We start from the raw sequence: 17,724 nt of genomic DNA, 5'->3' as shown, positions 1-17,724 counted from the left end.
AATAACTGAGTATTGATGTTCGGCTGCTCTCAAGACTCTAGAGGCAAAGCCAATGGTTTGTTCGACACCATCAACCATTTGTGTCAACATGGCCCCAAAACCAACTTGACTGGCATCAGCGCTATGCAGCATTTGTGAGCTGGATCAAAAGGTTTGAGTGCTTGTCAGTTACTCAACAAGGATCTCACACGTTTCAAAGCAAGGACACACTCATTGCTTCATTCGAACGGCACACCTTTTTTTAAAAGGGGACTTATGGGGCGAACAATGGTGGCGAAATGGGGAATGAACTTGGAATAATATTCACAAAGTCCTAACAAGGATTTAACACCACACTTGTCTGAAGGAGCAGGAGCATTGGTGATGGCTTCCAATAAGCCTGGCTTGGGACTCACACCTTCTTGAGAAACAACATGTTCGAGGTATTCCACTTTATCACAAGCAAACTCACATTTTTCAGATTTGAGACCCACACCGTGCTCCCTGAATAAAGATAAGACTTTTTGAAGAACAATATCATGCGTTTTAGTGTCCTTCCCAAAGACCAGAACATCATCCTGATATACCAAGACGGAGTCCAAGTCTTTAAGAATTTTGCTCATGACCCTCTGGAAAACAGAGGCTGCAGAGGCTAGCCCAAAAGGCATGCGGCGATACTGAAAAGTACCTAAGGGAGACACGAAAGCAGTGAGGTGTTTTGAATTCAGAATGAAGCTCCACCTGATGGTATGCACTGGCAAGATCAAGTTTGGAAAAACACTTAGCTCCCTTGGTGGCAGCGAACAAATCACATATTTTTGGTAGCGGATGTGAATCGACCCATATCTCCTTGTTGAGGGATCTCAAGTCAACACAGACCCTGAGTTGACCATTCTTCTTGCGGGCCACCACCAAGGGAGAAAGCCTCAAGGAGGACTCAGCGGGTTCGATGATTTTTTTAGCACACAATTCTTTGAGTTCTTTCTCCAAATCAGCCCTAACACTAAAAGGTACTCCCCTGAGTTTGTGCTTGACGGGTGCAGCACCGTGCTTTTACCTAGATGTTCCCTGAATACAAAAGGGAATTTAGCTTTCCACATTTGTTTAGTGTTGTCACAGCATTCCACCAGCAACACTTGTTCGAGGGTGCCGGGTCTCAATAGCATACCGAACAAGCCCTGGAGAAACCACCCAAGAATGTTTACACCTTTGATTGCTACATACATTTTTCCTCTGATGCACCTTCCTTTGAAAAACATTTCATCTTTGAAAAATCCAAGAAGGTTAATTTTGAGCCCTTCATAGGACACTGGAGATCGATCAGGAGGAGACAAATCTATGGAATCACCCCAAGTTTCCTCAAATAACTTCTTAGTTATCATCGTAATACGAGCACCTGAATCTACAAGTAAAGGAAGAACCTTATACCCAACACCAATGTCGACAATGGGATCTACGCATGTGGAGAGATCATCTTCAATGGCTTTAGAGAGAGAACTGATATGCTCATTCGCACAATGAACAGGAAAATCACTCTCTTCACGAATTACAGAAATGACTTCTGAATCGCTCTCACAGTCAGAATCAACAATGCACACAACCGGTTTCTTGGAGTTTTTCCTTTTAAGACAAACCTTGGTGAAATGCCCTACCCTCTTGCAGTAATTGCATGTGACAGTAATGGCAGGACATCTACCATTCTTGTCATGAGGGGGATTGCCACACCTTAGGCAAATATTGGGATTAATGCCTTCAGGTTTTACAGACTTAGGAAAGCTCTTGGTACAAACATTCTTGACTTTAGCATGTGACTTACTAATGTTAACAACATTAACACTTTCGTTAGATTTGCCAGTACTTCTGTCCTCAAGTTCTTTCAAAGATGCCAAAGAAATTCCAATACTTTTAGCAATTTTGATAGTCTCATCAAGTGTGGGGTCACTTAGACTTAAGAGATTTTGTCTAATGTTTTCGTCTTTGCAAATTGGTTTCTTATAAGCTTGTCCGTGAAGTTTTTAAATTTGCAGACCGCAGCCAATCTCCTCAAAACAGAGATGTAAGAATCAACATCTTCATCATCTGTTTGTTTTCTCTTGAAGAATTTATGTCTTAAAACCATAAGACTGGGCTGCTTGTGAAATCTGATTTTCAATTTCAAAACAGTCTCGCGAAACTCATCTATACCATCACTTTCTTCTGGTGCCAAATTGGGTAAATGTTTAAAAATAGATCTCCCTTCTAACCCAAGAGAGTGAAGAAGTAGGCATTTTTTTTCTATCAGCACTAAATCTCGTTGCTCCTATAGCTCCTAAGTAAGTTTCAAATGCATCATACCAGGTTTCCCATCAGACGGGCGGGGGGTTCACCTGGGGTGTCAAGAAATGAAGGAGGTGGGTTGACAGCTTGCATGGTGTACATGTTTTAATTAAACTGGAAAAAAATGAGCAAATATAAATATGACCTAATGCACAGGAATTGGTGTGTGTATCACCGTTTGACACAAAAAAATGTGGATAAAAAAATAAATAAACCAAGTGTGCGTGTCACTGCGAGGAAACTGTACTTGGAGTAAGAAAATGGTGTGTGTATCACCGTGTGACACGTCCTAAATAAAGAGAAAAGATTATATAAATAGTGCATTGAAAATCCGTAGGTGTGTGTATCACCATGTGACACACAACAACAAAGATGACTTCAGAACAATTGCAGATTGTCACCGCGTTTCTTTAAACAAGGAAGAAGAATTAGAAGATTATTTTTAGGTGTGTGTATCACCGCGTCATACACAGCAGAATTAAGGTTTTCGGGAAGAAAACACTTTGTATAGTGCTTGTAGAACGCCACAATGGAAATGAATCGGTGTGTGTATCTGTCAAGAATTCCTGTCATACGAGGGGAGGAAAACGGTAACCAGCGAAAACGGACTACATCTCCCAGGATGCTTAGCGGTTGAGAGGTTATGTAAACAGGAGAGCTGTTACATAACTCAAGGGAAACACGCCCTTATGTAAACAGGAGAGCTGTTACATAACTCAAGGGAAACACGCCCTTATGTAAACAGGAGAGCTGTTACATAACTCAAGGGAAACACGCCCTTATGTAAACAGGAGAGCTGTTACATAACTCAAGGAAAACACGCCCTATAAAGGGAGGAACCGGGAGGTACAAGGCTGTCGGATATTGTGTTTACACCGACGTACCTGCTTCGTGAGGAGCAGTGTTCCGGAGTGGTGCTCCAGTAAGGCAAGAACGGAGGTAGGTCGAGTCGTTACTCCCTGGGCCGTGTCTTGCCCCATCGTCACCTGTGAAGGACCCGGAAGCTCTACCGGTCAACCATTGAGCTTCGCTTTTTGACTCGGCTGAGTCCAAGCGCAGTGGCGCTTTTGCTGGTTGGAGTCGTAACTCCCAGCCCGACCAGAGACACAGGGACTGCCAGCTGTAACGCACACCAGGAGGTGTTTGCCGCGTTACAGACTCGGAAGTCCACAGGATCGATCGAGCGGCTGCTCTCGGTTCAGTCTTCTTGCTTGTGATTGGGGTATCGGTGACGCATCACCAGGAGGTGACTCCGCGTCCTGGTGCAGTCTGAGGAAGAGGTTGAGCGGCTGCTCCCTTCAGGTAGAGACCCCGGCTGGGTGTTTCCCTGACTCCTCGATTCTCCCCAACACTCTTTGTGCCCCTCACAGCCTACCGATTGGCATTGTCGGCCATTTCATTTTTGCCCTCTGTTGGCATACGCCGGGATCGGCGTATATGCAGAGGACGGTTAGGACCATCCGTGCTGTGGGCTGGTAACGTACTTAGCCTGGAGGATTCCAGTGACTATAACTTTTGTTTGTTCTTTGTATTTTATTTGCCTTCATTAAAAGAACTAACCCTTCACAAGTGGTTGCGTCCTCATTGTAGTGTCTGTTAAACGATCCTGAGACGTTCAGGGCGTTACAGTATCACCGCGTAAGACACAAAAGAAACCAGGTAAAATGCGAAGGAAACTCTTCTTGCGGAGATTGCATGGCGTTACTATGGTGATGATCCTCGTAAAGATGGTCGCCGCAGCGTAACGTAGAGACATCAGTGGAACACGGCGTAGCGTAATAATGTGCCAGGATGAAGGCTGAGTAGTGGAGCGGAGCGCAGAATGCTGAGAAATGAAAGTTCCCGTTCCATGTAAGCAAAGAGAAAAAGTGAGCTTCCATTGATGGCTGAAATCGTCAGTCGAAGCGTAGGGAATACAGTACTTGCAGAATCGGCACCTCTTCAAACAGTTCAGAAAAAAGCTTGGGAATGGAGATTTCTTCTTTCCTTCCTTTTTGTTAGCTGGATCTCCCTTACTTCCTTTCTTCTTAACAGTGCACAAGGAGTAGTTGCCCGCAGGTTAACGCAGGGTGTGACCATGTAGTTCAGGAAATCGTCGCCAAATATTTGTAGTAATTCAGCCGGAGCAGGCATATATTTTGAGTAATTTAATTATAACTACATGGTCATGGAGCCAGTAGGCAACGGCTCCACCAGGCTCAGCAGCCAGGGCCAACAGGGAATATAACATTCCATATCACTAAGCAACATCAGACTTGTACAGATGACATAATAAAGATTTTACAAAATACCCATTACTACAGAATCGCTATTAGTGGAATTGGCAGTTACATACATACCATTTTGCGATTTCCAAACAGCGATTTCTATGGAGTCACAATTTGGAAATCGCAAATCCGAAATTTTGTACATATGGCCCTTTATCTCCAGCAAAATTGAGAGTGCAGGCAATTCATCTAAAGAGCTTTATAAAGTGCTTAATGATTTCACTAAGACACGTGACTGCACTCTAACTATCCCAGTATCCCAACAATTATGTGATTCCTTTGCTAACTATTTCAAGGAAACAATTGATACCATTTATGAGAAGTTTACCACTGGCCAGAGCCAGACTAACTCTACCAACCTCATAGTGTTCCCGACTCCCTATCTTGATAGGGTTGAACCTTTTACTCTAAATCAAATTCAGGGACTGCTGGCCAGTGTTAAATCTGGCTCTCCCTCTGAGCTATGCACTCCAGGACTTCCACTAGTCTTTCAAATTTGATTGCTCCTACCATTCTTTCTATTATCAATCTATCTTTAGATTCGGCCAAACTACCCTTAGCCTGGAAGGTGGTTCTGTTCTCAACAATATTAAAAAATCCAATGCAGACCCAAAGAATGTATCCAATTAGTGTCCCATCTTACTTCGCCCTCTTTTGGGTAAAGCTTTGGAAAGTCTAGTTAAGAAGCAACTTATGGCATTTTTGGAGGACTTTAAGATTCTTGATTCATCTCAATCTGGATTCAAAGCTTGCCATAGCACTGAGACTGCGTTGGTGGCAGTCACTGACACCATCCAACTATCTTTGGTGCCGGTTCTCCCGCCATGCTCAAACTGTTGGACTTGTCGGCAGCCTTCAAAGCCATCTCTCATGCAAACCTAATTTGCAGGCTGTGTGAGATAGATATCAACGGCAAAGCCTTATTATGGCTTGCCGACTTCCTAAACAGCCAGACACAGACAAACATGCTGGGTTCTTTTAAATTGCATACAATTTTCACTATCAAGGGGGTGCCTCAGGGCTCATCATTCAGGTGCACGTTGTTTAACATCTACGTGGCCCCCCTTGCTCAGAACCTGAAAGCCTGTGGCTTTGAGGTTTTATCATACGCGGATGATACCCAGCTAATCATCTCGTTTTGCCAAGACCTTGATGACATAAAATTTCGCTTCATAGATCGTATAAGAAGGATTGCTACCTGGATGACAAGCAGTGAAACAATTGAGATACTGATGTTTGGTAAAGCCAAACACTCTGGTCACCCGAAAGGTGGCCCCCGGAACTCGGTGCAGCACCGTCTCCCAGGCCACCAGTGAAAAATCTGGGCATCAAACTAGACCAGGTCCTATCCATGAAAGATCATATTTCTGCAATTAGTGGAGCATGTTTCGCCACTATGTGGCTTTTGAGGAAAATATTTACTTAATTATCATCTTTGGCGGGGAAAACTGTGGTCCAAGCACTATTCTTAAGTCAGCTAGATTATGGCAATGCTCTGCTTGAGACTGTAAATGATACCTTACAGTCCAAACTTCAGGTGATGCAAAATACTGCTGCCTGCCTGGTCTTCTATCTCGCCACAGGCCTTCCCTCGGCTCCTACACTGAGGGCTCTTCACTGGCTTCCAGTCAGGAAGACGCATTGTTTTCAAGCTCTGCTGCCTCACCCACAAACCTTTGATGGGTAGAGGCCCCACTTATCTGACGGATAAATTGCACCACTACTCTCCCGCCAGATTCCTGAGATCTAGTTATTAAGCTCTACTAACTGTGCCCTGCAGCCACACTTCTACGCAGCTGCCCAGATTTTCCTAGATTTAAAAGACTTCTGAAAACCTAGCTGTTGTTTTTTTTTTTTTGTTGCAGATTTTATATAGCGTGAACTCGACCCGAAGGTATTGGAGCGCTTTACATGAGCACCTGTTACGTTACACATTCAGGCACGGGGAGATTAAGTGATTTGCCCAGAATCACAAGATGTGGATGCGACCCCGAGGCTCAAACCCTGGTTTCCAGCACCAAAGTCGGCAGTCTAGCTGACGGACCACATCCTCTCCCCAACTACTACAACTACTGTTGTAGTCTGTTGTGGGTTTCTGTGTTAGCAAAGCACCGAGATACACCTTTGGGTGCGAGTTGTTGCACTTTACTAAGTGGAAATAACAGTAACACTTGAGCCAAGTAGGCTGGTCAAATGCACCTGGCACAGCGCTATAATGAAGTTTTGGCAGCCAACGAAGCCCTCTTTTAAACGAACAAAACATTTTTCAGGAGGTTTTATATTTCTCAGCTAACACTTTTGCGGAAGTTACAGAAACTTGCTAATTGTTATTTTCCTTTCCAAGGCAATTAAGCTCTTCTCTTTTTGATGACTTGTTCACAATCCTTAATTAAAAAATAGACACTTTATAAACATTATTTATTCCAACTTAAACAAAGAAGCTGAGCCAGGAAAATAACGTGACTGAGAATGGAGGCTGCAGCCAAAAGGCCTAAAAGAGTTTAACACTCTGCTCCCCAAAGAGTGATTGTGGGGAAGATTTATTAGACGCATTAGGTGCTACTGCTCCAAGACAGAGGATTACAAAAAGGAGGCACACAACCTGACCAAGAAACTCCGGGATCGGAATTACCCAATGCAAATAGTGAACAGAGCCAAAAAAAAAGAGTGTGCAACATTCCCAAAGAGAGTCTACTTGAGAAAACCAACAGACCAGAAAACAATACTCTAATATGTGTTACGACCTACAACTAAGGTTCCAACCAGATCAAACGATCCGTAAACAAACACTGGCGCATCCTGACATCGAACATCAGAGAAAGGTTGGTACATAGCAACACCACCAGCAAATCAACCAACAGACAGAATACTCTTTGGGATCTACCACCGGTTGTGGGACATTTCTCATGTGGAAACTGCACAGTGTGCCCTCTGACAGCCCATACCAAGATCATCGATCTAGGACTCAAAACCCCATGAGAACAGAGGAATCACACAAATTGTAACAGCACTAACGTGGTGTACTTAATCACCTGCCCATGTGGTTTGAAGTATGTCAGCATGACGACATGGAAAACAAAACTCCTCATCAGTGTGCACAGAAGTACGATTAGATGCAGGAGGATCACAACCAAACTCACTGCCCACTTTCTGGAAACCAACCATACTGACTCTGATATAAGGTGGACTATCACAGAGAAAGCAACACAACAAAACAGAGCACAAGCAACAACGATGGGTGTACCGTTTACAAACACACATCAGGGGACTGAATGATGATATCCCCTAGAACCAGTTGAATAACCTCAATTGAGCAGTCTCACTTTCCCATAGACACGATGCTGCGCTGTGCAGTTTGACGACTATAAGATCGCCCATGTAGTACATTATCAAACTTGAACTATGGAGCAACCAAGCACTTATGATCACACGAACCTGGTGTTAAACATCTACATAAGAATTTATAGTCATGAAATTCATGAACTGAATTGTAAAATCCATCATAAGGAATGAGATATATATAAAAACTTATCACTGAAATCATTTTCCTGCATAAACCCCACGGACCCTTTGAATTAATCCCCTTTTATTCGTGCAGCCCCTTATTCAGAGGTTGCCTTTTTTAGGTCTCGCCTGAGCCAACGCTTTAGCGCTGCTCTCGCGAGAGCTTTTGTAAAAGGGGGATCTGGAAGTGCAAACTAGTGCTTTTCAGGCCTCCAAATACAGTGCATGTGCGCTGGGCGCGCGCGCCATTTGGCAGCCTAAAAAGCACTGCCAGCCCCTCAGGACACACCATTTTGTTGCCATAGCAACGAAAATGACGCTTCGTGTTTCTGTATTTTAATGTCAGTCCCCCCGGGGCACAAGCAGGCATCCACTTCTGTCTTTTTGCTACGATCAGCTGTCCTGACAGAAGTGGATGCCTGCTTGTGCCCCGGGGGAACTGCAGGACAGCTGATCGCAGAGGTTTGTCTTCCCCATTTCTCTCTCACGACCTGGCTTTACTACTCCCCTCTCTGCAGTCCCCTTCTCTCAATGCTCCTCTGTCCCTCTGTTTCCTTCATGCACTGCCTTTCTTTTTCACTCCTCCTTGTTCTAAGGGTAGTGCATTGCTGCCGCTCGAGGCACTCCCTCAAAGTAAACAAATAAAAGAAAATGTCATTTAAAGAAAAGCCCAAAATGAACGAAAGAAAACCGGATCAGCTTAAATGGTCTATTCACTATGAAAAAAGTAAAAACTCTCGAGTTTGTCAGTGCGTGCTGTGCTGTCTCGCTAAGATTTTGTAAATATATTTTTAGCCCACCACGAAATTGTGCTAACCTCGAAGTCCCATCATGCTCTCTGCACACAGATTTGTTTTCTGCCGTTTCAACACAGCAGATGGGCTTTTGCCAACTCTTTCATGTTGCGGCGGCATTCTTCCTTGACCTCTTTTGCGTACAAATAAAGCCCAGCCAAGCCTGGTAGGTGGGCTGTCACCCCCCACCGAGCCCATTCCTGCCTGCTTGTCTCAGATAAAGGCTGGCTCCTTCCTCCCAAATGTGGTCAGGCTGCCTCTGAAATCTGGGACACCTTCTAGCTAAATATTTGTTAACACTTGTTTGCTCGGCCTCCTTCCTGTGCAATATTTTCTGCTTTCCCACGTTTGTTTCCCTGAGGAGTTACACTGAATGATGAGCAGGCACTTTAACTACGTGTGAATGTGATTATGTCTCCCTGGCGCAGTGAAGCGAATAACGTTATAAAGCACAAGCATTGTCAAAGCCAACAGGCATGGATTATGTTAGCTGTCTAACTAATTTGTTCTATTATGTTGCAATGGCTTATGATGTAGTGTGATGTGCTTGGATGCGTAAACAGATATTGCATATACAGACTCCCACGCGCACACAGAAAATATAACTAAAAGCGTAAACACACACACAAAACTCATACCGTCAGACAACACAGAGATGGGCTCACGCAAACACACAACCATGGTTGGTAAATGGTTGGATTTTTGGATGGGTGAGTGGTACGTGGATGAACAGAGAATGACTAGATGTGAGGATGGATGTAGGTGTTTTGTTGCAATGGGAGGCTGCAAACGCGCCCAGCACGTGTCTTCTCTGATGACAACAGGGACATACTTTCATGGTGGTGACAGAGAAGTAGCATGCACAATTCACCCGAGTGTTGCTTGCTGCATCACTTCTGCCTACAACAATTCCCTCAACTCTATTGACATGGGAAGTTTCGGCTACTAAAGCAAGATGGCAGTGGCCAAATTGTCTTAAAGCCCTGGGTATGGCTAACAATGAGGAGAACTTTCTTTGCACTTGTTTACCTGCCTGCAACTTCTGCAACCACCACTAACCACTAATTAACAAAGGAGGCCTCCCACTGCCTGACGCCATGTGTGCTCTTATCTTTCACCCGAGTAGTCAGCTGTTTGTCGCTAACCCAGCCCTTTCGCATTCACAGACATTTGTTTGCCTCGGGGCCCTGGAGCTCTGCGCCACCCCTAGCTAATTCAAAGGTAGTTCAGTTAAAGGGATAGTGCCATTCTGGTGTTTAACTTTCAGCACCAAGGCAGCAGCAGCGTGTGTAACAGGAGCTGCTAAAAGGTGCGAGAGAGCTACAACTTTGCCTAGTTCTGATTGCAACAAAGCCGTGCCTTTTCCTGAATGATCACTGGTACGTGGTAATTTCCAGTGAATCTGGAACAGGGCCACGAGTCCTTGTCCGTGTCGACTGGGCGCTTTCTGCTTCCAGTGACATAAAATGTCCATAGCACAGTGTCGTTACTGCTTATATTTTGCTGCCTCCCTGCCTGCCGTGCCCAATAATGAATTTTGGTGGAAAGCAGCTTACAACTCCCGTCCAGACAGCTCCATTCTCTGCTCTACCAGGAAGGGCCAGCCCACGGCGAAATATTTCACAGACAGCTTGCCTCTCGTGTATAATGGCGCCTATTTAAGTAGGTACTGGGGTGATCCGCTGATAACGATAATTTACACTTAGTGAATGCAAGGATTCAAACGTAATATAAACAAGCATTTGCAATGCGAGTTTGAGCTATTGACATTGTAGATTACAATGCCTTTTATTATAAACTCTTGCAAATGATAGGTTTCGCATTTGCGAGAGTTTATGCTATTGGCATTGTAAATGACAATGCCTTTTATTTATTTGTTTAAAAAACCAACACATTAATAAAAGGCATTGTAATCTACAATGCCAATAGCTCAAACTCGTGTAAATGCGAGACCTATTGCATTGCAAATGCTTGTTCTCTCTCTCTCTCTCTCATGAACCCAATGTGGTGAATTTGTATATATAAAAAGTGTTCCTCACATATCACTGAAGTCAGGCCCCCGAGTAAATACCATGGACCTCTTTTGACAAACTCCCACAGTTCCAGAAGTTCTTTGGTTTGTTATAGGTTTCCACCTTTTATTTTAGGTTTTTTTAACCTCTCTGATATGACCTCTCAATATAGCAAAATATATGCCCAGTAACATCCGGTATATCTATTAACACGGGTGTACAATTCATATACCTTTAAACCCCGGGAAAAGAGGAATAAGCCTGAAGCCTACACTTCCACGTTGGCCTACATGTGGCTTCTTGCTCCAACTCTAGGCTGGCCTCATGACGTAACAGGTCGCCCCCGCACTATGTGCCGATCTCAGCGTCTGTCCAAACCGGCAGAACACGTGAATTGGCCTGGATACAGGAGCGAAGACACGTTTCTGCAAGCGGATGGGTCGCGCCCCGCGTTACAACCAATGACAGCACAGGCACCTAGGGAAGGCGTGGCTGACCCGGAAATGCCTTGCACTTCACGCATTTGCGGAGAGGGATATTTAACCGGAACAGCCACCAGGGCTGGTGGCGCCCTGTGCGACAATGTTTGTTGCCCCCCCCCCCCCAATGACCACCTCCACCACAGATTCTCTCACTAGCACCCTTTAACAGTGACCAAGTCACCATAACCACACTCTCTCAGATGCATTGAATTAGTTATTTAGCGCCACTCATACTGGTGTAGGGTGTCAGAGCACATTGCATCACACACACATTACACAGAGACAATCAATCATACATGTGTAAATCAGTGCATAGGAAATGTTACATAAGCCAAAGGACTGAAAGTGTAGGAGTCACATGTCATCCATAGTGGTAGGCAGTATAGTTTAAGAGTGCTTGGTGTGGAAAAGCAAAAACGCAGAGTCGAAAAAGAAACAGCATAGTTGGGAGTTTTCTTTAATAATAAGAATCGATTTCTAGCCAAATTAACCCTTTTTGCAACATTAATCAATGTTCTAATAATGTATACTTTGCAGTGTGTATGCAGTTCTGGGATGGAAGTTAATAGCTCACTATTCTATATTAGGACTTTAAGTTATAAATTGCAAGAAACAAAAGGATGTCTCTTTTGAAAGCAGTAACCTGCTGATCCGTTTATATTATATGCACTCTGTAATCTACTTGGTACACGTTCTTTGTAGCAGGAATATTAACCCTCTGCACTAACTTCACCTAAGTCAAAACCTCAACTATACAACATGCTGATCTCTCTCCAGGAAGATAATTAATCACACGAGTTTTCTTGACATTTTTGTGATGCCTGGTAATTGCCGGCGGAAAAAAACGCTGCAGCAGGTGCTTCAAAAGCATAATAAACTTTCAAACAGGCGCCCCCAGGAAGCCAGCACCCGGTGCGGTGGCACCGTTCGCACCGCCCTAAAGCCGGCCCTGACGGGAAGCGGCGTTTACTTCGCATGCGTTTCTTCGCATGCCGTTAGTACGCGGTCGTTAGTACGACCGCGTTGTTAGTTAGCATATCGTTTGTACGCAATTCGGAAATACGAATTGCAGTAAGGGGGAGAAGGTGTTGGATTTAAAATCCAACACCTTCCCTAGTGTCCGCATAGACTGGAGTTGGAATAGTAAATTATACTATTCCAACATCCAGCACACCCTTACTGCAATTCGTAGTTCCGAATTGCGTACAAACGGTATGCTAACTAACAACGCGGTCGTACTAACGACCGCGTAGAAACGGCATGCGAAGTAAACGCATGCGAAAAAAAGTTATATATTCGGCCCTGACAGCCACACTCACTAACAGGGCAAGCAGGGGAGCAGAGCACACACTAGGTCGCAGAAAGGGACAGACCTTTGATGAAGTAAGTACCTAATTCTTTATCAACGAGGCGTCTGACATACAAAAACGCCTCATGTGAGAATTTCTCTCACTTTTTCATCCTTATGGCACTTGTCTCAAACATTTTTGGCATTTGTGTCCCTACCTACAGTGTGTGACTACAAGACCTCACTCTCATGCCCCCGTTGGGAGCAGAAGCCAGGTTAATGTGGGGTGAGTGCTACCTACCGCTAAAAATATACTTGTCTTACAATACCAGAATACATTGTATATGTGTGACACAGTGCATTATCACTAATTGTGAATGGAATGAATTAATTGCATGCATGTTCATCCCATGAACCACTTGGTGTATTGAACAATCGTGTCTGAGTGCCACTGGTATATAGTTTATAAGGCCATCACATCAGAACACTGTCCTTTCTGGTGTATCCTCTCTCAATACCAGGCACCACCATGCTTATTATTTCTTCTGCGGGACGGCACTGTGAGGTTTCGCAGCAACAGCACACCTCATTTGGCTTTACAGCCCATTGACTACAGTTGGTATTTATGTGATTGTCCTTTTTCTTCCGCAGGTAATTCCTCTTAGAAACAGCAGCAAGTATTAGATTTGTTCCAATAATCTCCCTGAATTACACATGCAAGTTGCATGCCCACTTTTTCACTCACGTCCTCGGGGGAAGTGACTTCATCACATCCCACCCTGATGAAAGCCCAGGATCGTTGTTAGGCCAGTAAGAAGGGCTGAAATATGTTACTGTTCTAGTTAGGGCCATAGGACCATTACATCCTCTAGCCCTACTATTTTCTTTTTAAACCTTCACTCCCACCCACTAATAAAGTATACTTTAGGAGTGGGGGAGGAATTTTATCTTTAAAGTTACGCCCCCATACACCAAGTCTTCATAAGTGCTCCCTGAAATATGGTTGAGCCCACCAGACTGTAGGAGTTGGGGGGCCCCCAAAGATGAAGCATGTCACTATTAGAGTGAGTGAGGGATATATTAAGGAAAGGGTCTCTTTCCCTTCCCACCCACCAACGTAGATCGGCAAAAGACTGGTGTGAACATTCTTGGTGTCCCCTACACGTTTCTTTCTTGAAGGAACCAACCTGGTTCCAGAACGGATACTCAATTGTCTTTAGGAAGATTTAAAACAGCCTGACAGGGGGCTTGGCCAAGAAGGCGAGAGGGTAGGACATGGCTTGCTCGTCTCTCCGTTCCCGTCCTCCGGCTTGGGGGCTTCCCGGCGCCGTTTCAGAGCTGCAGACCCTTGGCAGTGTCCAGGACAGGCGTGGGATCATAGGTGCATGATCTCCAGCGGATTTCAGGCATGGGGACCACCTGAACTAGCGCTTTAAGCGCACTGCGCCCCGTGGTCCAAGATGGCGGCCCGGACTATGCAGCGGAGCCGGCGAGAAGGCTGGTACTTAGACAGTGCCTGACGCGGCACTACATCCAGCGGCCCGGCCTTCCTGGTGCATTTTGGCGGCTGGCCCTCCTGGGGCTGATGGAGGGGGACGGAAGCTGCGGAGGCAGAGTGGACGGGCGGGCTGCCTGGGGAGCGGCCTTCACCCTGTTGAGCACGGGAGCCTCAGCTAGCGGGCCTGAAGGAGCAGCATGTGGGAGGCTCCGGGGCCTAAGACAGCGGTGAGAGGCCCCTCCGGGGCACACTGTATTGGGCGGGACCCTGTATCACACAGCGCGTACGTTATCAAAGGCGCCCCCTGGGGCCTGGGTCTGCGACGGGGGACCAGGGCACTCCCCCCGCATAGCTGCACGGGGTCCGTCGCTCCCCGAGTGGCCGGGAAAGTTGGAGGGCTCCAACAAGGGCCTAAGCGTGGCTTTCGGCCGTGACCATCAGGCAGAGACCTGACGCCCGCCGGACTGATCAGGAGCAGGCCAGCCGGCAGCCTTGCTTGGAGACTGGGGCCATGGGGTGCTTTGCTCCGAGCACATGAGAACAGCAGTGGCTCAGGGGCCGAGCCGAGGGAAGAAGAGGCCGGCGGATCGACGACCAGCCAAGCCGTTGCTCCTTAGTACTACATTGGTGGGGGCGAATCTCTACAGGGTCTAACGGAGCCCACGTACGGCCGCGGACCTGGCACCGAGGCCCACCACTGACACGGACTTTGCCATAGTAGGACGTGCCCTGGTACGGGTGGGGCCTACCAGGCGGTAAGAGTGGCTACATCGGTGGCGCCATCGACACCGGAGGTCCTGTACCACAGTAGGAGTTGGAGGGGCCTCTCCATTGACTGTGCATGCTAGAACGGGGCATATTTACACCGCTGGTTAGCGAGGCATGCAACACTTTGCTCCACCTACCGCGCAGGGCTTCAGCTCGGAGCATCTCACACGGAGCGGGCTTGCAGCGCACTTGGCAAACGTGAAGGGCCGGTGCTGGCAAGGCAACGAACGGGTGACTGCCCGACCCCACCTCACAGGCAGAAAGTGCAGGGGCCCCAACCGCTCCCACCCATCCAGAGGGAGGCTCTACGATCCGTGGGGGAGACAGCCGAACCTCGCCGTCTACTTCAGGAGGGCAGGAGACAGAGAATATGGACGAACCGGTCACAAGGGCATTCCTCTCACAATTATTCTCGACTCTGACAGAAGACCTACAAACCCTTAAGAAGAATTCTCCGACGAGATGAAGGAGGTGCGACGAGATCTGGACACAGTGGGAGAAAGAGTGGCTACAATGAAGGACCACGAGCAATCCCGAGACGAGGAAGTGGAGCAACTACAGCAAGAAGTGATCCGCCTCCAGGCACAACAAATAGATCTTCAAGCCCACGCAGAAGTTTTGAAAAATCGCTCCTGTAGAAACAACATACGGGTGAAAGGTGTTCCTCCCAACGAAGAAGGCACGGACATTACTCAGTTTCTTCGATGCCTTTTCCGCCATGTGTTACAGGAATCCCAGGACTTCATAATCAAAACTGACAGAGCCCACAGATGAGGCTTGCAGCGGAAGGCGGGCGCCCCCCCTCCGACATCCTGGCTTACCTACCAGACTTTCAGCTCAAGGAACTCATCCTGACCACTAACGTACCAGGGGCATGCAATCGCCTTATATCAAGACATGGCAGCAATCACGTTGCAGAAACGTAGAGACTTTCGACCAGTCACAACCCACCTTCGCAACCAAGGCGTCTCCTATTCTTGGGGGCATCCCTTTCGCATCATTTTCAAATGGGATGGCAAACTACGGCAACTCAGATCACTGCAGGAAGCATGCCAGGTTCTGGGCATCGACCACCCCCATCAGTCCCTGGGTGGAGACAGGAGAGGACAGTGAGAGAGGTGGCAACAAGTCGGCAGTTGGAGGAGGTCGGGGACCCCCTCAAATCGGAATCCAGAGACTATGGCACAGGAACGTCGGGCGGTTCTGGCCTCCCTGATTGCTGAATCCGGATCCAGAGCTGGCGACTGAACCGTTCCGGGGATCAGATAAGTGGATTATAGCAATGCTGGGGGCGGCGGGCGGGGGCGGGGGGACCACCGTCGGCCACATGATGCATCCTACAAACTGTTTCACCAAGGGGGCGCGGTCATGCACTGCGGCTCCTGGACAATTCTTGGGGTAATTACTGTTAGGTTTGTTGGGGTTAGTGAGGGGGGAGGGCAGGGTGCAATTTCCATAACATATTACTGCACGGCGTTCCGGGAGCCCCCAGTCCACTCCCGCACGTACAGCCTCGCCCCACACATAGAGGCTCCATCAGATTGGGGGACATGCCAAAGCCTAGGGGCTAGCATAGTTTGGCCCGCAACCACCTCCTATGACTAAGGAGACTGTGAAAATAATTACACTTAATGTTAAGGGGCCCAACAAGCCTGTGAAAAGGCACGCAATCCTCTCCTACTTAGAGCGCGCGGAGGCCGATGTGTGTCTCCTACAAGAGACACACCTCCTTCCCAAAGATAGCCATCGTATGCGCTCAAGGGCATTTCCCCATCAATATTTCTCTTCCATGGGGTGAAAAAGGCAGGGGTGGCTATTCTTATATCTAAATGCTGTAAGGGGGAAGTGAAGGAGAAGGTGGCAGACCTGAATGGGAGGCTATTGGCATACAAAATTCAATTTGGCAACCAACTCTTAGTGGTCGGCTCCGTATACGCCCCTAACTCGTGGCAAGAGCGCTTCCTTCAAGCGGCCTTAGCAGATGTAATGGCTCCACAGAACCGACTGACACTGGTAGGGGGGGACCTAAACATTGTCATAGACTCAAACATGGACAGATCGCAAGCGTCCTACTTCTATGGGGTGGAGATGTCTGGAGACGGGAAGGAATCGCTGAGGGAGATGGGTTTGATTGACATCTGGAGGGCAGCCAACCCCACTTCAAAGCAATATACATTTTACCCCCATGCGTATAAATCTTATGCTCGCCTGGATTATTTTCTGGGAACTGGGGAGGTTAATAGTGTGGTAGAAGCAGTGAGCATTGAACATGCGGTCCTGTAAGACCATGACGCACTGATGGTACAGGTACTGGTGACACCACGACCCCACCAACCCGGAAGCTGGAGACTTAAAGAAACTATGCTCCACAGCAAAGTAGTGGAACAGCAATTTCTTAAATGTATTAAAGACTACCTCACCCTAAATGACACCTCCGACATGGCGGTCACGACATTTTGGGAGGCGATGAAAGCCGTAGTACGGGAGAGCTAATAGCGATCTCGGCAGCCAACGATAGAGAGCATAAGGAGGTGAGATCAAACCTATCAGCCCAGGTGCAGGAGCTCGAATGGGTGCATAGCAGGACTGGGGCTCCTAGGGTCTGGAGACAACTGAAAGTAGTCAGGGCACAGTTAGCCGCACTAGACTTGGATAGAGCGGAATACGTGACAGTCCGTTTAAAGCACTCTTATTACATTGGGGGGGACTGCACGGGCCGGCTACTGGCAAACAGATTGCGAGCCCAACGACAACGGTCAATGGTTTCCTCGTTACAAAGGGACAGACGGGGGGAAGTCCGAGGGGATCAAGAGATA

The sequence above is a fragment of the Triturus cristatus genome, chromosome 1_2, assembly GCF_964204655.1.
Source record: "Triturus cristatus chromosome 1_2, aTriCri1.1, whole genome shotgun sequence".
Taxonomy (NCBI): domain Eukaryota; kingdom Metazoa; phylum Chordata; class Amphibia; order Caudata; family Salamandridae; genus Triturus; species Triturus cristatus.
The sequence above is the reverse complement of the archived record's forward strand: the minus strand, read 5'-3'. Positions refer to the sequence as shown.